This window comes from Pristiophorus japonicus, chromosome 4 (assembly GCF_044704955.1).
Source record: "Pristiophorus japonicus isolate sPriJap1 chromosome 4, sPriJap1.hap1, whole genome shotgun sequence".
NCBI classification, from domain to species: Eukaryota; Metazoa; Chordata; class Chondrichthyes; family Pristiophoridae; genus Pristiophorus; species Pristiophorus japonicus.
The window spans coordinates 187,304,536-187,325,017 of record NC_091980.1 but is presented as its reverse complement, the minus strand read 5'-3'; the positions used below and the strand labels follow the sequence as shown (position 1 = coordinate 187,325,017).

The window sequence follows — 20,482 nt, the reverse complement described above, 5'->3', positions numbered from 1 at the left end:
TTGGGTTGGCAGATCATGAGTGTAACAATTGCACCAAGGTTTGGCACTGGCTGGTGAGGTAGGGATCATCGAGTTGATAGCACTGCTTACCATCATGACATTACAGGCACATCAAGGCATGAGCTCTCTCAGAGCATGACTTTCCAGTAAGCGGGGTGGATCTGAAGCTTATCCAGCCAGTACTAGACTTGTTCCAGGTTTTTATTGGTTCAAGGGACAGAAAGCAATTGGTATGTTTTTGTCAGTCTTGGGATGTGTTTATTAATTGAGTTTAGCTCCTGTTTCTGCTTACAACTCGTGCTTCGATGTAGGTCTGTCATATTTCCGAAGAGGCTTTATTGAACAAATACCAGGAATTATTAGCTGAATACGAAGTCACTAAGCTGTCCACAACAGTCTGACTGTACTGTGTTAATTTATTCTTCTCCAAGGTCACAATGTGCTAGATGGAAACAATATGACCGACCGTTACGAAATTTACTAAACAATAAAAAAGAACTGAAAGGATATTTCTTTGTTTCAATAATAACGGTGTCTATGATTTATATATTTTTTGAAACACATGAGAAAGTGTAACACCATTTCATCATGAATTTTGCCACACAAAGAAATGAATGAACTTAAATAACATGCAATTAAGCAACAGAAAACCATATTGATAGGCTTCATATCTTCATTTAGGTGAAAATTGCATGTTGGACTGTAATGTATTCACTCCTTTAGATGAACAAGTTTCTCTAAAATGAAAACAAATCACGTGTTCTTTTTTACACTAATGGAGAAAATCTATTGACCATTAGAAGTTGGAGTGAATAATTTTAAGCTTCCACTCTAAATGTAAGTCACCATGACCAGACCACAACATAGTACATTTTGCTCCTGGGAAACTGTAGGGTAAAAAATTAAGCATGTCTGTTTTCCTAGTCCTGTAGAATGAATCTGTGGTTTCAATTACTGTTGATGATTGGAAACCTTAGTAATAGCAAAGAATATAATTAGCTAAAAGACTTGTTTAAATCATAGTCATCAATACATCTATACTGCTTATTCTTCATGATAATTAATTAGCTAATTTATATTACCATAATTTGAATAGGGTTTTTAACGTTGGATATAGCTGCCTAGGTTTCCTTGCATGTGTTGTACATATGTTGGTGGCAATCTAAATTGGAGGTTTAAAGACATTTGGATTGAAGCCCATTTGAACAAGACAATAAGATTCTGGTGAGATTATGGATTTAATTGGGAAGATCCGTATATTCTGTATACACAGTTCTTCCCGACTGAATTGACAGACAAAAAGCACTAGTTCAGCGAGAGGGTCGTCGGTTTTCAGAATCCGAACTCTTCAAGGTAAAATTGGATGAGTCCCTTGAAGTTTTTTAAAAAAACACCAGGAGGGCAATTTAGATGGACCTTGTGCCATTTACAGCTTTGAGATTTATATTTCTGTCTAAAGAGTTGGACCTCTTCTGATCTCCATAGAACCATATATGTCTCCAGCATAGAAGGAAGCCATTCAGCCCATCATGCTTGAGCTGGTTCTTAATTAGAACAATCCAAATGAAACCCATTATCTCGTGCACTCCACATAGCCCTGTATCTTCTTGCTCTGCTTCAAATGTATATTCAATTTTCCCTTAAAAAAGATCTCTGCCTCAACCACTCCCCATGACAAAATATTCAACACTCCAAAAATTCTCGCTTTAAATAAATTTCTCCTAACTTCTTTTCTCACTCTTTTAGTGACAAATTTAAATTGATGACCTTCACTGGTTCCCCAAACAGAAGAAATAATATTTTCTTATTCACTCTATTGGAACCCTTCATGATTTAAAAATCTCTATTACATATCCTCTTGACCTTCTGTGCTCCAGCGGAGATAGTCCCAGTATCTTGTGTCTCTCCATAACTATAATTCCCCATCCCTGGCATTGTCGTCGTGAATTTACATTTTGCTCTGTGGCTTTAATGTCATTTCAAAAATGGGGCACCCAAAACTGCACGCAAGAAATGTTTTTTAAATCATGTTCTCTCCAACCCCCATGATTTTGTTGCAGTTGTGCACCATGTTAATGCACTGATATATTTTGAATGGCAGTAGGAATGAGCTTTCATAAATATCCCACATATTAAATTCCCAATCTCAGCTGCGACAACTGAGGAGCTGAAGTCATTCTCCCAAGAATTGGAACAAAAGACCCGAGGGAGAATCATAATGTACTGCTTTCATACTGCCAACCTGGAAATATAGTAAAAGTTGTTCAACAGCTTCAAAAGGCTAACTCAACCCCCAAAAATCTGACAAATTAAGAATGGCCCTGATTTCTAAGCCTATGACATGTGAAAACAAGTAGTTACCCAAACTTTATCATTCATATTGTAGATTTACCTAACATAACTTTATCATTCATATTGTAGATTTACCTAACATTCTGGCACTTAATTTGGAGTCATCACCACTCCTAGAATCATACAACTTTACAGCATGGAAGGAAGCCATTTCGGCCCATTGTGTCAGTGCCAGCCAACAAGAGGCTATCAAACCTAGTCCCACTCTCCAGCTTTAGGTCCATAACCCTGCAGGTTACAGCACTTTGGGTGCTCATCCAAGCACTTTTAAATGTGGTAAGGGTTTCTGCCTCTATCACCCTATCAGGCAGTGAGTTCCAGACCCCCTAATCCTCTGCATGAAGAAATTTCCCCTCTCATCCCCTCTAAACCTTCTACCATTGCTTTAAATTTATGCCCCCTGGTTGTTGACCCCTCTGCTAAGGGAACTAGGCCCTTTCTATCCACTAAATCTTGGCCCCTCATAATTTTATACACCTCAATGAGGTCTCCCGTCGACCTCCTCTGTTCCAAAGAAAACAAACCCAGCCTATCCAATCTGTCCTCATAGCTAAGATTCTCCACTCCCGGCAATGTCCTCGTAAACCTCTTCTCTACCTTCTCTAGTGCAATCACGTCCTTCCTGTAATGCAGTGACCAGAACTGCACGCATACTCCAGCTGTGACCTAACCAGTGTTTTATACAGTTCAAGCATAACCTCCTTGCTCTTGTATTCTATACCTCGGCTAATAAAGGCAAACATACCGTATGCCTTCTTAACCACCTTATCTACCTGGCCTGCTACCTTCAGTCAGAATCAGGTGAATTCATAATGGAGAACAAAGAAATGGCAGACCAATTGAACAAATACTTTGGTTCTGTCTTCACTAAGGAAGACACAAATAATCTCCCAAAAATACTAGGGGACCGAGGGTCTAGCGAGAAGGGGGAACTGAGGGAAATCCTTATTAGTCAGGAAGTGGTGTTGGGGAAATTGAAGTGATTGAAGGCCGATAAATCCCCAGGGCCTGATAGTCTGCATTCCAGAGTACTTAAGGAAGTGGCCCTAGAAATAGTAGATGCATTGGTGATCATTTTCCAACATTCCATGGACTCTGGATCAGTTCCTATGGATTGGAGGATAGCTAATGTAATCCCACTTTTTAAAAAAGGACGGAGAGAGAAAACAGGGAATTATAGACTGGTTAGCCTGACATCGGTGGTGGGGAAAATACTGGAGTCAATTATTAAAGATGTAATAGCAGCGCATTTGGATAGCAGTGACAAGATCAGTCCAAGTCAGCATGGATTTATGAAAGGGAAATCATGCTTGACAAAGAGTTTTTTGAGGATGTAACTAGTAGAGTGGATAAGGGAGAACCAGTAGATGTGGTGTATTTGGACTTCCAAAAGGCTTTTGACAAAGTCCCACACGAGATTAGTGTGCAAAATTAAGACACATGGTATTGGGGGTAATGTATTGACATGGATAGAGAAATGGTTGGCAGACAGGAAGCAAAGAGTGGGAATAAACGGGTCCTTTTCAGAATGGCAGGCAGTGACTAGTGGGGTGCCACAAGGTTCAGTGCTGGGCCCCCAGCTATTTACAATATACATTAATGATTTAGATGAAGGAATTGAATGTAATATCTCCAAGTTTGCAGACTAAGCTGGGTGGCAGTGCGAGCTCTGAGGAGGATGCTAAGAGGCTGCAGGGTGACTTGGACAGGTTGGGTGAATGGGAAAATGCATATACAGATGCAGATGCAGTATAATGTGGATAAATGTGAGATTATCCACTTTGATGGCAAAAACAGGAAGGCAGATTATTATCTGAATGGTGACAGATTAGTAAAAGTGGAGATGCAACGAGACCTGGGTGTCATGGTACATCAGTCATTGAAGGTAGGCATGCAGGTCCAGCAGACAGTAAAGAAAGCAAATGGCATGCTGGCCTTCATAGCTAGGGGATTTGAGTATAGGAGCAGGGAGGTCTTGCTGCAGTTGTACAGGGCCTTGGTGAGACCACACCTTGAGTATTGTGTGCAGTTTTGCTCTCCTAATCTGAGGAAGGACGTACTTGCTATTGAAGGAATACAGTGAAGGTTCACCAGACTGATTCCCAGGATGGCAGGACTGACATATGAGGAAAGACTGGATCGGCTAGGCTTATACTCACTGGAATTTGAAGAATGATAGGGGATCTCATTGAAACGTATAAAATTCTGACGGGACTGGACAGGTTAGATGCAGGAAGAATGTTCCCGATGTTGGGGAAGTCCAGAACCAGGGAACACAGTCTAAGGATAAGGGGTAAGCCAGATAGGACCGAGATGAGGAGAAACTTCTTCACTCAGAGAATTGTGAACCTGTGGAATTCTCTGTCACAGAAAGTTGTTGAGTCTAGTTCGTTGGAAATATTCAAAAGGAAGTTAGATGTGGCCCTTATGGCTAAAGCGATCAGGGGGTATGGAGAGCAGGCTAGGGTGGGGTACTAAGGTTGAATGATCAGCCATGATCATATTGAATTGCGGTACAGGCTCGAAGGGCCAAATGGCCTGCTCCTGCATCTATTTTCTATGTTTCAAGGATCTGTGGATATGCACTCCAATGTCCCTTTGTTCCTCTACACTTCTCAGTGTCCCACCATTTTTAATGTGTATTCACTTTCCTTGTTTGCCTTCCGCAAATGCATTACCTCACACTTCTCAGGATTAAATTTAATTTGCCACTGTTCTGCCCACCTGACCAGTTGATTGATACCTTCCTGCATTCCGCAGCTTTCTTCTTCATTATCAATCACACAGCTGTTTTTAGAATCATCTGCAAACTTCTTAATCATACCCCCTATATTCAAGTCTAGATCATTGATGTATACCACAAAAAGCATGGGAACTAGTACTGAGCCCTGCAGAACCCCACTGGAAACATCCTTCCAGCCACAAAAGCACCCATCAACCATTACCCTTTGCTTCCTGCCTCTGAGCCAATTTTGGATCCAACTTGCCACTTTGCCCTAGATCCCACGGGCTTTTACTTTCGTGAACAGTTTGCCATGTAGGACCTTTCAAAAGCTTTGCTAAAATCCATATACACTACATCATACACACTACCCTCATCAACCCTCCTGATTACCTCCTCGAAAAATTCAATCAAGTTAGTCAGACACGACCTTCCCTTAATAAATCCATGCTGACCGTCCTTGATTAATCCGTGTCTTTTTAAATGAAGATTTATCATGTCCTTGAGGATTTTTTCCAATCATTTTCCCACCATTGAGGTTAGGCTGACTGGCCTGTGATTACTCGTGACTGGCTTGTAATTGTAATTGTGATTCCCAAGCACTGCATACTGCGTGTGAATTCCAGTTATTCACTATATTCAGAAGAATAAGAAGGACATAATTTGCATTTATGCAGAGCCTTTCACATCTTGAGGACATTCCAAAGTGCTTCACAGACAATTGATGGAGCAGCTGAAGATGGTTGGGCCCAGGACGCTGCCCTGAGTAACTCCTGCAGCGATGTTCTGGAGCTGAGATGATTGACCTCCAACAACTATAACCATCTTCCTTTGTGCTAGGCATGACTCCAGCCAGTAGAAAGTTTTCCCCCTGATTGCCATTGACTTCAATTTTACTAGAGCTCCTTGATGGCACACTCTGTCAAATGCTGCCTTGTTGTCAAGGGCAGTCACTCTCATCTCACCTCTGGAATTCAGCTCTTTTGTCCATATTTGGACCAAGGCTGTAATGAGGCCTGGAGCCGAGTGGTTCTAGTGAAGCCCAAATGAGCCTCGGTGAGCAGGTTATTGGTGCATAAGTGTCGCTTAATAGCACTGTCGACGACACCTTCCATCACTTTGCTGATGATTGAGAGTAATTGACTGGATTGGATTTGCCCTATTTTTTGTGGATAGGACATAACTGGGCAGTTTTCCACGTTGTCGGGTAGATGCCAGTGTTGTAGCTGTACTGGAACAGCTTGGCTAGTTCTGGAGCACGTCTTCAGCATGACAGCCGGGATGGTGTCGGGGCCCATAGCCTTTGCTGTATCCAGTGCGCTCAGCCATTTCTAGATATCACGTGGAGTGAATTGGATTTGCTGAAGACTGACTTCTGTAATGGTGGCGACCTCAGGAGGAGGATGGATCATCCACTCGGCACTTCTGGCTGAAGATTGTTACAAACACTTCAATCTTGTCTTTGCACTCGCGTGCTGGTCTCTGCCATCATTGAGGAAGGGATATTCATGGAGCCTCCTCCCGTTAGTTGTTTAATTGCCCACCACCATTCATGACTGGATGGAATAGATTCATCCGGCAGGACTGCAGAGTTTTGATCTGATCCATTGATTGTGGGATCACTTATCTCTGTCTATAGCATGCAGCCTAGATTATGTTCAACAACTACCACTGAGCCAAGTGAACACTGAAGAAAAGAAGAATGAGGTACGACGTAATAGAGAATTTCCTGTGCATTAGAGAAATTGGATCCTGGAAATTTTTACTTTTGGGCACAAGATTGAAGGTTTCTGTTGAAAAGAAGAGTGCCATGTAAGTTTGAATTCTTGATTTGCTATCGTGCAATTAGATTCACAAAAAGGGAGAATGTTCAAAGTAAACTTGTTGCAACAGCAGTGAACTGCATTTTTTTTTAAAAACACCCAAAGCAAGAATTTTGCCACTGGCACACATCACTGAAATGAAACGGCGCAAATTAACCCTTTTGAGTACTGAATATCTTTTCGAACATGCACATTTTGTTAACTACCAAAAATGATTTTTCTATGTTAATTCAAGAGTAAATTAAGGAAGGGTTAGAACTATAGAACTAATGACCACAGCAAGTCGCTTGGCCCCACATCTCCTTGCATTTCTTTTCTTTTCAAAGCATGGAGACAACCTTAAACGACCAGTATCAGCTCATCTACTGTATCCACATGTAATCCAATCTGTATCCAATCTTCTGCATGAATGTTAAATGTACCTTTGCTTCTGTTTGATCCACCATTAGGAATTTGAGTTTTAATGGAAACTCAGAGGAGTTGAATGTGTCTTGCTCTAGCTCGCACTCTCATTTATTTTCCTCTCTTTTTCTCTTGCTCTATCTCTACTGGAAGCATCCAAAGTGCAGTGTGACTGGTACTTTTTCTTTGTACTCACAAATGAGCACTAACTTGTGTTAAATTGGCAGTGTTATTGTGAGCTGCCTCAAAAGGCAGACTGGTGCAGCAAATATAAATATTAGACTGGTGCAATGAGGTTTTACTTTTGTGAAGTTGGAGTTGAGTGTTTGAATCTATTCCATCCAGATTACAACTGAGTTTGAAGGGACTTGATGCTGATTCCGAATGGGAAAACTTTTTATTTCCTGGCATTAAGAGGGACACCACACATCTTGATTGCAGCTCCTGTCTATATCCTTTTTAAAAACAGGACTGAAAATAGTTTTCAAATGCTAGCAGATTCAAAAAATGCCCACTAACATCTTTAATAACTACTTCCCAGTGCTGATATGAAAATAAAGTTCACACAAGAACCAGAAATAGTAAGTTGAGCAGATTAGAGAAGTCATTTTATGTTAATTCAACAACATATATAGCACCTTTAACGTAGTGAAACATCCCAAGGCGCTTCATAGGAGTATTATAAGATAAAAAAATTGACACTGACTCGCATAAGTAGAGATGAGCACAGATGACCAAAAGCTTGGTCAAAGAGGTCGGTTTTAAGGAGCGTCTTGAAGGGGGAAAGAGAAGTAAAGAGGCGGAGAGGTTTAGGCAGGGAATTCTGGCGCTTGAGTGAATTCAAGGAGTGAACATGCACGGAGTCCTAATGCCAAATATGGCTTTGGTACATCTTAATATTGGGCAACAATACTTCTTGAACAGTTCTACATTATATTGATTTATTTGAAGCCCATTATAAATAATTTGACAGAATCAGCTGACAGGAAGAGATACTCAAACAATAATATTCATATTGTTGTGGTTCAAATGCAAAGCTCAAAGTGGCCTGTAGGACTTGTTGCGCAGTTGGTAACATTGGCTCAATAAGTGTTACGAGTTGCCAAATGATATTAGTTACAGTCATGTTTGGACTATGCTTAGTGGAAATGGTGATGTGTTGACTAATACCCTTGTGTGCTGCAAGTAACTGGAAGGCAGACAGAAAGATCGAATTATATTTATTTGGAGAATTGCTGCTAATAGAAGAGGCACCATCGTTGTAGAATTAGCATGCTAAAATTTCCATCTCTTATGCATTGTGATTACATTTTGCCATAGGGGAATATGATACGGGATAAATCAAGAAATAATGGAGGCTTGAAAATAAAGGAAGGGCAATAATCATGGCTGATTTTAATCTTCATATTGATTGGACAAAGCAAATTAGCCAGAGTAGCTTTGAGGAGGAGTTCATAGAGTGTATCCGGGATAGTTTCCTTGAACAGTACGTTGAGGAACCAACCAGGGAGCAGGCTATCTTAGATCTAGTACTGTGTAATGAGGCAGGATTAATAAATGATTTCGCAGTAAAAGATCCTCTGGGAATGAGTGACCATAATATGGTTCAATTTCAAATTCAGTTGGAGGGTGAGAAAGTTGGTTCTCAAACCAGGGTCCTAAGCTTAAATAAAGGAGACTACAAAGGTATGAAGGCAGAGTTGGCTAAAGCGGACTGGGAAAATAGACTAAAGAATGGGACGGTTGATGAGCATTGGCAGACATTTAAGGAGATATTTCATAGCTCGCAACAAAAATATATCCTAATGAGAAGGAAAGACTGTAAGAGAAGGGATAACCATCCATGGCTAACTAAGAAAAATAAGGGAGGGTATCAAATTGAAAACAAAGGCATACAAATTGGCCAAGATTAGTGGGAGGCCGGAGGATTGGGAAATTTTTAAAAGCCAGCAGAGAATGACTAAAAACATTATAAAGAGAGGGAAGATAGAGTATGAAAGTAAACTAGCACAAAATATAAAAACAGACAGTAAGAGTTTCCACAGATACATAAAAAAAAAAGAGTGGCTAAAGTAAATGTTGGTCCCCTGGAGGATGAGACTGGGGAATTAATAATGGAGAATAGGGAAATGGCAGACACATTGAATAAATATTTTGTATCGGTTTTCATGGTAGAAGACACTAAAAACATCTCAATAGTGGATAATGAAGGGGCTATAGGTAAGGAGGAACGTAATACAATCACGATCACTAATGAATTAGTACTAGGTAAAATTATAGGACTAAAGGCGAACAAGTCTCCTGGACCTGATGCCTTGCATCCTCGGGTCTTACGAGAAGTGGCTGCAGAGATAGTGGATGCATTTGTTGTAATCTACCAACATTCCCTGGATTCTGGGGCGGTCCCAGCAGATTGGAAAACTGCAAATGTAATGCCCCTATTTAAAAAAAGGAGGCAGACAAAAAGCAGGAAACTGTAGACCAGTTAGCCTAACATCTGTCGTTGGGAAAATGCTGGAGTCCATTATTAAGGAAGCAATGGCAGGACATTTGGAAAAGCATAATTCAATCAAGCAGAGTCAGCATGGTTTTATGAAAGGGAAATCATGTTTGACAAATTTGCTGGAGTTCTTTGAGGATGTAATGAGCAGGGTGGATAAGGGGGAACCAGTGGATGTGAGGTATTTGGATTTCCAAAAGGCATTCGATAAGGTGCCACATAAGAGGTTACTGCACAAGATAAAAACTCACGGGGTTGGGGGTAATATATCAGCATGGATAGAAGATTGGCTAACTAACAGAAAACAGAGAGTCAGGATAAATGGATCATTTTCCGGTTGGCAAACTGTGATTAATGGGTGCCACAGGGATCGGTGCTAGGTCCTCAACTATTTACAATCTGTATTAATGACTTGGATGAAGGGACCGAGTGTAATGTAGCCAAGTTTGCTGATGATACAAACATGGGTGGGAGAGCAAATTGTGAGGAGGACACAAGAAATCTGCAAAGGGACATAGACAGGCTAAGTGAATGGGCAAAAATTTGGCAGATGGAGTATAATGTAGGAAAATGTGAGGTTATCCACTTTGGCAGAAAAAATAGAAAAGCAAATTATAATTTAAATGAAAAAAATTGCAAAGTGCTGCAGTAGGGGGTCTTTGTGCATGAAACACACAAAGTTAATATGCAGGTACAGCACGTAATCAGGAAGGCAAATGGAATGTTGGCCTTTATTACAAGGGGGATGGAGTATAAAAGCAGAGAAGTCGTGCTACAACTGGACGGGGTATTGGTGAGGCCACACCTGGAGTACTGCGTACAGTTCTGGTCTCCGTATTTAAGGAAGGATATACTTGCATTGGAGGCTGTTCAGAGAACGTTCACTAGGCTGATTCTGGAGGTGAGCGGTTGACTTATGAGGATAGGTTGAGTAGATTGGGCCTATACTCATTGGGAGTTCAGAAGAATGAGCGGAGAGCTTATTGAAACATAAGATAATGAGGGGGCTTGACAAGATGGATGCAGAGAGGATATTTCGACTCATAGGGGAACTAAAACTAGGGGACATAGTCTTCGAATAAGGGGCCGCCATTTAAAACTGAGATGAGGAGAAATTTCTTCTCTGAGGGTTCTAAATCTATGGAATTCTCTGCCCCAGAGACCTGTGGAGGCTGGGTCATTGAATATATTTGAGGCCGAGATAGATAGATTTTTGAGCGATAAGGGAGTAAAGGGTTTTGAGGAGCGGGTAGGAAAGTGGAGCTGAGTCCATGATCAGATCAGCCATGATCCTATTGAATGGCTAAGCAGGCTCGAGGGGCCAAATGGCCTACTCCTGCTCCTATTTCTTATGTTCTTATATTCTTATGATGTAATTTATGTCAATGAACTGGTTCAAATAATTTTTCATTGATCTCTTCTGCCCATTATAGAAAATTACCATTTTTCTCCAGATTTTGGGCCCAAGTTTCTACATGCACCCAGAACGGCGCAGTCCCGACCTGGACGCCCGTTTTTCGCACCACAAAGTGCGCCTAAAAAAATCCTCCGTATTCTCCACCTCCCTGCAGGTCTTCTGGCCCTCGGCGCAGCGCAGCACGAGCTGTGGGGGGGCGGAGCCAGGTCCCTGCGCTGAAAACAGTGCCGGGACCTCTGCATATGCCTCTCTCTCCCCCCCTCTCTCTCCCTCCCTCCCCCCCTCTCTCTCCCTCCCTCCCCCCCTCTCTCTCCCTCCATCCCCCCCTCTCTCTCCCTCCCTCCCCCCGACCCGACCCAACGCCACCTACCTGTAAATCTGGTGCTGGGAACGGGCCCTGCCCGAAGTCTTGGTCCGGCCCGTTCAGCCTTCGGTCCCGAAAGGCCTGCCTGAAGCACTTTCACACAGGTAGGAAGATGGTTTATTTATTCTTTTCTTTGCTTATAAATGTTTATTCAAGTTGGATTTATTTGTATAATATTTGTATAAGTATAAATAAGGATTTATTGTAGAATTTAATGACTTCCCTTCCCCCCCCACTCCCCCCCCCCACCTCGTTCTGGACGCCTAATTTGTAACCTGCGCCTGATTTTTTTATGTGTAGAACAGGTTTTTTCAGTTCTACAAAAATCTTCACTTGCTCCATTCTAAGTTAGTTTGGAGTACGTTTTCACTGTGGAAACTTTGAAATCAGGCGTCAGTGGCCGGACATGTCCCCTTTTGAAGAAAAAATTCTGTTCCAAAGTGGAACTGTTCTACCTGACTAGAACTGCAGAAAAAAAATGTGGAGAATTGCGATTTCTAAGATAGTCCGTTCTCCACCAGTTGCTCCTAAATATCAGGCGCAAATCATGTGGAAACTTGGACCCTATATTTCTGCCGCTGCCTTCTTGCTGTCTTCAAGCAAGGAAGCAGAACAGTTTGGTTTTTTTTAATCTATAGTAATCATCACTCTTGTTCCATGATCATCAGACAAGAGGATGTAACAAGTGATTTCTGTGAGAGTGTGCCATGTTTTCCACTGCACTTCACTCCCCTTCCCTCCAAAATTGACCAATCTTCTGCCAACTAGATCTCATAATGTAGCTTAAATTTTACGCCAAATTGATATTTGCAGTTTTCAACATTTCTTCAATATGATTAAAATTCTGCAAATAATTGTGCAACCTTGACTGGTGTAGTATTTGCAGGGTTGGGAAACAAACTTTTGAAAACAGTTCATTTTTTACATAACTACTCAGACCATTGCAGCACTGAGCTAACTTGTAACAATACAAAACAATCAACCGGGATGATAGAAGGTCAACTAGATGGACCTTGATCCTTTTCATCTAGCAATTCCTGTGTTCCAATACCAGGCTAAGAACTACTATGATTGCTGACCCATTGTTCCTTGTGACACTTTAAAAAATAGATGCCGCAAAATCCCTCTGCTTAGCGCCGGCAGTTAAGGACAGTATCATCCAACACGGTCTGTGGCAGATGCCATTTTGGATGGGTCAGTAGCGTAGCCATTGCCTGCATGCGGTGCACAAGGCAGATTGTGATGTCAATCAGCTGCTCGAGGGACACCACCACCCCGCCCCCCCCCCCCCACCCCCACCACCCCCCAGCAGCGCTAATGAAAGAGATGCATCCAACCTGCAGGTAAGTTGATTTTTTTCTCTCTTGTACTGGCTCTTGCAAAGTTTATATTGATAATAGTTTGCTGGAACACATTTATAAAATTGATAAAGTGCTGCTGGTCTTTGGGAAAGGCATTGGCTGCAACTGGAAGGCCTTTGACTACACCACTTGCCCCCAGTCATGGGAGCTCTACTTGCTGTCCCCCTCGCACTGCAGCTGGACAAGGAGATGGAGCAGAGGCAGCAAAGACAAGCTGCTCGGAGAGGGAGGAGGGCTCTGAGCAAGAGGCCTTGCCCACCTAGGGTCTTCAGGATGCACTTCTCCTACCTGCACAAACCTGGAGCAGTGTATTCGGAGGCTCTGCTTCACCAAGGAGGTGGTTACAGAATTCTTGGAACTAGACACGCACCTCAGAGCAGGGTGACAACAGAACTGTCAATTACCCTCAAGGTGACCGTGGCCCTGAATATTTTCGCCACACCATCCTTCCAGGCTGGAACAGATAATATATCTAACCTCTCCCAGTTCGCCATCCATCGCTGCATCCAGAAGGCCACAGAGACTCTCTACTCCAGGAGAAGGGACTTCATTGTCTTCTCTCTAGACAGAGCGAAGCAGGAGGAACGCGCATGTGGCTTTGCCAGGATATAGAGCTTCCCCTTGGTGCAGGGTGCCATTAACTGTGCACATGTGGCTTTGTGGATGCCGCATATCAATCTTGAGATGTTCCATAAGCGCAAAGGCTACTACTCTCTTAATGTGCAGTCTGTGTGCGACCACACCCAGCACATCATGATGGTGAATGTCTGGTATCCTGGCAACAGTAATGATGTCTTCATCCTGCGCCAGTCCATTGTGCCAGCAATCTTCCAGCCACCACACCGAACCCGAGGGTGGCTGCTCAAAGACCAGGGCTACCACTCTACACCTGGCTGATGACACCCCTTCGCAACCCCATCACTCATGCCCAGCACTTATATAATGATAGCCATGCTGCCACGAGGAACGTCATCGAGTAGATCTTCTCATCGTGTCCTTTTTAGGCAGCCCCCGGAGTCAAGGATGACTTGCTTCCACACTAAAATGAGTTTTAAGGTGACTGATGAGACCAATGCAGTATCTACAGTCTTGGTCATATGTGGGGCAGACTGTGATTGAAGTGACGGATGGGTGGGGTGCTTGATTTGTCATATGCTCTTTCCGCTTTTTGTGCTTGGCTTCCGCGTACTCCTGGTGAAGAGACTCTTAAGTTGTTCGGTGCCTTCTCAGCTGGTCCTCCTCCACTTTGAGCGGTCTTGCGCCAGGGATTCCCAAGAGTCGGTGAGGATGTTGCGTTTTTCAAGGAGGCCTTGAGGATGTCCTTGAAGCATTTTCTCTGCTCTCCTGGGACTCACATGCATGACGTAGCTCAGAGTAGAGTGCTTGTTTCGGGAATATAGCATCGGGCATGTGGACAATGTGGCCCATCCATCGGAGCTGGTCAAGTGTGGTCAATGCCTCAATACTGGGGATGTTGGTCTGAGAGAAAACACTGATGTTGGTGCACCTATCCTGCCAATGATTTTGCAAGATTTTGCAGAGGCAGCATTGGTGGTACTTCTCCAGTGCTTTGAGGTGCCTACTGTACATTGTCCATGTCTCTGAAGTATATAGAAGGGTGGGTACCACTACTGCTCTGTTGACCATGAGCTTGGTGCTGGGTTTGAGATCCTGGTCTTCGAACACTCATTTCCTCAGGCAGCCGAAGGCTGCACTGGCACACTGTCATCGATGTCTGCCCTTGCTGATAGTAGGCTCCCAAGGTATGGGAAATGGTCCACATTGTCCAAGGTCTCATCGTGGATTTTGATAATCGGGGAACAGTACTGTGTGGCGGGGACTGATTGGTAGAGGACCTTTGTCTTACTGATGATTAATGTGAGGCCCAGACTCTCATATGCTTCAGAGAAAGTGTCAACAATGGCTTGGAGTTCGGACTCCCGAATGTGCACAAACACATGCGTCATCTGCATATTGTAATTCAATGACAGAGGTTGGAGCAACCTTGGATCCTGACTGGAGGCGTTAGAGGTTGAACAATTTCTCGCTTGTCCTGGAGATTAACTCCACTCCAGCGGGGAGCTTGTTAAGGGTGAGAGGAAGCATTGCAGCGAGGAAGATTGAGAAGAGCGTTAGTGTGATGACACAGCCTTGCTTGACCCCTGTCTGCACTTGTATTAGGTCTGCGATGGATTCATTGGTAAGAATCACGGCTTGCATATCATAGTGAAGCAGGCGGAGGATGGTGACAAATTTTTGGGGACAGCCAAATTTGAGAAGGACACTCCATAATCCCTCGCGGTTGACAGATTCGAAGTCCTTTGTAAGGTCAAAGGCGGCCACATACAGAGGTTGATGCTGCTCCCTACATTTTTCTTGGATTTATCACGCGGTAAAGATCATGTCCATTGTGCCCCTTAGTGGGCGGAATCGCATTGCGACTCTGGGAGGAGCTCTTCAGCCACTGGGAGGAGATGATTGAGAAGGATTCTTGTGATGATTTTCCCTGTGGCAGCCAGCAGTGAAACTCCTCTGTAATTATCGCAGTTGGACCCGTCACCTTTCATAAGGATGATCATGCTTACGGCGTCTCTGAAATCCCCTTGCATGCTGTCCTCCTTCCAGATCTGAGAGATAAGGTCATGGATTCGCGCCAAGAGTACTTCTTCGCCATGCTTTAGTACTTCGTTGGGGATTCCAGCTGCTCTTGAGGTCTTGTTGTTTTCATCCGCATGCCAGGCTGGGATTGTGCCGAGGTGGTAATGGATAGTATGCTGTGGGATAGAGTCAAGGACACTCACGCCAAAGACAGAGTCTTGGTTGAGAAGGTACTTGAAGCGCTCCTTCCAGCAGGCACTGGCTGCCTCTCTGTCCTTGATGAGCACCTCTCCGTTCTTGGCTCTCAGTGAAATAGGACCTTGAGTCCTTGGGCTGTAGGTGGACTTGACTGCACTAAAAATTCCATGCATGTCGTGATTGTCGGCTAGATGCTGGATCTCCTTTGCTTTTTCGACCCACCATTTGTTCTTTAGGTCAAGTTTTTTGTTGGACCTCGGCTTTCAGTTGTCTGTAGGTCTGCTTTCTTTCACTCGAGTACTAGAGTTGTTTCCAATTCAGAAATGCCTTGCATTTTCAGTTTATTAGTTCCTGGATCTCTTGGTCATTCTCATCAATCCAGTCTTGATGTTTTCTGGTAAAGTAGCCAAGAGTCTCTTTACGTGCTAATTATGATGGACTTGAGGGCAGACCAGGCACTATGGACACTCTGCAGCTCCGGTTCATTGGAGGTCATCTGGTTGGCTGTGAGGCATTGGCTGAATAGGGCTTTCTTTGTAGGGTCTTTAAGTGCTTCAGCGTTGATCTTTTTGCGGCAGCATTTCTGTTGCCCCCATTGCTTTGAGGCTACGTTGATGGAAATATCAGAGCGGATTAGATGGTGGTCAATCCAGCAGTCGTCAGCTCCTTTCTTGGCGAGACTGAAGCGGATGTCCTTGCGGTCCCTCGCTCAGACAGTGACGTAGTCTAGCAGATGCCAATGCTGCGAGCAAGCAGACCATTGGGGTGCTGAAGCAACGGTTCCATTGCCTTGATCGCTCAGGAGGAACCCTCCAGTGCGCGCTAGAGCCAGTCTCCCATTTCGTGATGGTCTGCTGCATCCTCCACAATTTGGCGCCCATGACCACCTCAGGAAAAGGAGGCAGAAGGAGGCATGCAGCAAATCCCTGATCCAGACAGGTTGGCTGAGCACATCATCAGACTCCGGTTCCAATGAATTAAACCCCAGATCCCCGTTGCTCACACTTCCCAACCTTACCATGCCTTTGTCACAGAACATCACAGCGTCTTCTTGGGCACAAAGCTGAAATGAAAGCCACCACAAAACAAACATTCCAAACATAATTTATAAATGATTGTTTCGAATCTTACACAAAGTCAAATATTCACCCTTGTGCATTCCCTTAGTGTTCTGTCTTTCGTGTTTGTTTGGCCTATTCTAGTGCTCCTACGCAGTGCTACCCCAGTGACTGCAGTATTGCTGGTGGAAGGCTGCTTATTTTCCATGGTGGACACTGCAGATAGCCTTGCAAGATGACCTCCAGCAGCTCTGGGCCTAGAAGACCCGGTTATAGACTGCATCACCTCGGCATGGGCTGGCTGACAGGCAGCTGAAATTGCACTAGTGGAGTGGCAGGGGTATGAGTGCGAATGCTGTCATCCTGAGAGAGGATAGCAGGCTCTTGCTCCACATACCCACCACCACTCCCGTGGGGTGACGTCTCAGCATTCCTAGCCTTCTGTTGGAGGACTGATTGCTAGACTGCTGTGAGACCCTGCAAGTCCCTTTCCACACTCATAACCAGCCACGATAGCAACAGTCTGAGCTTGCGTGGCAGCAAGCTGAGACTGCCACATAGCAAGCTGAGCTTCCGGTGCAGCACTCATAAGTTGTATCATTTCCACTTGTGCTGCAATGGAAGGTGTGACATCGCCTATCACACCCAGCATCCATGGTTGGTTCCACAAGTGCTCTAATGAAGTTGCCCATCCTGGAAATCATGGCCTGTTTGCTCCTGCTCATGCCGGTTGTGAGCCACCTTGGCCTACAAGAGAAAGGGAAGTGTGTCAGTGAGTGTGGTGCATTGTATTTGGGTGTTGTGCCTGTCATGGTTGATTAGCTGACATTTTGTATGAGATGTGGGTGTAAGGCTTGCAGCAGTGGTAAGTGTGTGATTGTGAGGTATGTCATGATTACTGGAGATTTTTGGTAAGTGAATGATGGGGGATGGTGCATTGAGTGTGAGGCTAGTGGTGCAATTGGCGGGATATGGCATTTGAAGATGCATTCACTCACCTTGACCATTCGTGTGAGTTCATTAAACTTCTTGTGGCACTGGATCCAGGTTCAGACGGCAACACTGGTGACAATGACTGCTTGCGTAATCTCAACCCACTGCCTTCTGACAGTGCCTCAAAGGCCTCCTGCTCCCCTGCAAATGGAGAGCTGGCTCCTATATAACCACTGGACCAAGGCCTCCAGTGCTGCATCAGAGAAACGAAGTGCACTTTCTCTCCCTTGTGCCATTGCTGCGGCTGCAGTGACAATGAGGTACTTCTGCAACAAAGCACCTACCCTCACTCTGCAGGCAAATTTTAATTGGACAGCAGACTGCAACCAATATTGGACCCATTGTTGAACGCTGAGCCAACCAGCAGCACATTTAGCGCTGGTCTCAGTGCTGCAATCGTGCTAATGAGCAGGCAGCACAAATCTTGAGTGCTACCTGCACTACTTTCAATGGGTGCAGGCAGATCGCGCATTACGATCCCTGCGTCCGTTTACCACCTCCCCGCCCCCCCCCCCCCCCCCCGAAGTACATTAATGTACACACTTTTCCAAAAACAAAGAAGGAGTAGCTTGAAATATACTAGCCATTCTATTCTCTAAGTACTATGTAAGGAATATTCATATAATGATTCTATTTCCTTGTAGCAATTTAGAGGCTTATGAACCCTATTAGTTTTGTACTGGAAGATATCAATTAAAGTTGAAGTACAGCTCTACTCTTTGCCAGAAAAAAGACAATATAGTTGCTAGGCAACAATGAGCTCAACTTAAATGATTGCAACAGTCACTCACTGCCTCAGTGAGGTTAGAGTTTGAAAGGATACGGCAGCCAGGCTAATAGTAGTTATTTGACATTACTTGCAGCAGATGAGGCTAGTAATAAATTACAGATAAGAAACTCCTCCCTTGCTATATCATAGTGCCTGTTAAACAGCTCAGTAGGTTGAATTACCTTGTTCAAAGTGCTATAAGTATAAGATGCAGATGTTCCACAGTGGCGATTTAATCCAAAATCTGGTAGGAAGCTGAAAATCCCTGACCTACAGCAGTTTCTTCTTAAGTTCTGATGCCAGAAATATGAACTCTGTTTTGAACTACTGCAGTCATTGCCAGATCTCCTACTTTTCAAAGTATGGTTCTCTGGAGGGAATGTTGCTGATTCTTTTTCCTGTACTGTGCCAAACACCAGTTCAGACCAACTGAAGAAAATTAATTAAGCATGAAAATGATCATTTGTTGTGGCAAATTAAAATTAGTCTGCTTTATTGGAGTATAAATCTCTAAGCTTGTAATGTAGCACAAATGTTTTAATCTACAAACTGTATGTATTTGACACAGTACACTTTGTGATGTTGAACCAGGTATTATCAAGTCATTAAGCTCAAGTATCTTTATCTCATAAAAAGTGAAGTCTGTTTAGTGAAACCTGATTAAAAATTTGTAGTTATTTTACTGGTTCCAGTATGATTCATTCAAACGATGTCCAGTTCAGCTGAATCATGTCTAAAATGAAAAATTATGGGCCCAAGTTTCCACACGATAAAAAACGGGCGCCCCTCCGAGCTGGGCGCCGGTTTTTCGCGCCTAAAACGGCGCCGGAAAAAAAACTCGAGATTCTGGAGAGCCCTGCAGCTCCTTGTCTGTTTGGCACGGCGCCCAGGGGGGTGGAGCTTACACTCGCGCCGATTTTGTAAGTGGGAGGGGGCGGGTACTATTTAAATTAGTTTTTTTTCCTGCCGGCAACCCTGCGCGTGCGCGTTGGAGCGTTTGCGCACGCGCAGTGTGAAGGAAAACATTGGCACTCGGCCATTTTTGTAGTTCTTTGTAGCTGTTTAATTTTTGAAATTTTTTTTAATAAAAGCACATTGCCATCAGCACATCAGCACTTGCAGCCTTCTCACTGTCTCCTTCCCGCCCGCCGTCTGGAACGTCTTCCTTCCTTCATCCCCCCCCCCCCGCTGTGTTCGTGCCTGCACTCCCTCCCGCCGTCGGGATCGTCTTCCTCCCCCCACCCCCGCTGCGTTCGGGCGGGCGGGCCCACACTCCCCTCCCTCCCGCCGTCAGGAACGGCTTCCTCCTCCCCCCCTGCCGTCAGGAACGAACGAACGAACTTATGAGGCTGGTTGAAGCACTTTCACACAGGTAGGAAGATGGTTTATTTAATCTTTTCTTTGCTTATAAATGTTTATTCAGGTTGGATTTATTTGTATAATATTTGTAGAAGTATAAATAAGGATTTATTGTAGAATTTAATGACGTCCCTTCCCCCCTCCCCCCCCCCCACCTCGTTCTGGACGCCTAATTTGTAACCTGCGCCTGATTTTTTTATGTGTAGAACAGGTTTTTTCAGTTCTACAAAAATCTTCACTTGCTCCATTCTAAGTTAGTTTGGAGTACATTTTCACTGTGGAAACTTTGAAATCAGGCGTCAGTGGCCGGACACGCCCCCTTTTGAAGAAAAAATTCTGTTCCAAAGTAGAACTGTTCTACCTGACTAGAACTGCAGAAAAAAAAATGCGGAGAATTGCGATTTCTAAGATAGTCCGTTCTCCCCCAGTTGCTCCTAAAAATCAGGCGCAAATCATGTGGAAACTTGGGCCCAATGTTTTTTTTGAGTAGGAAAGAGCGAAGTGCATCCTGTTTTTTTTCAGGATATTTTATTAAAACTTGTATTAGAATCAAGATGTCCTTTCCT

At 43.9% G+C, this 20,482-nt stretch overlaps 1 protein-coding gene across 3 annotated transcripts in view; it reads left to right on the top strand.

Annotated features, from left to right (window-relative positions):
- The window catches only part of LOC139263199 (cysteine-rich motor neuron 1 protein-like), a 340,422-nt gene that overhangs the window by 262,033 nt on the left and 57,907 nt on the right, over positions 1 to 20,482 (top strand). The gene's annotated exons all lie outside the window — the stretch shown is intronic.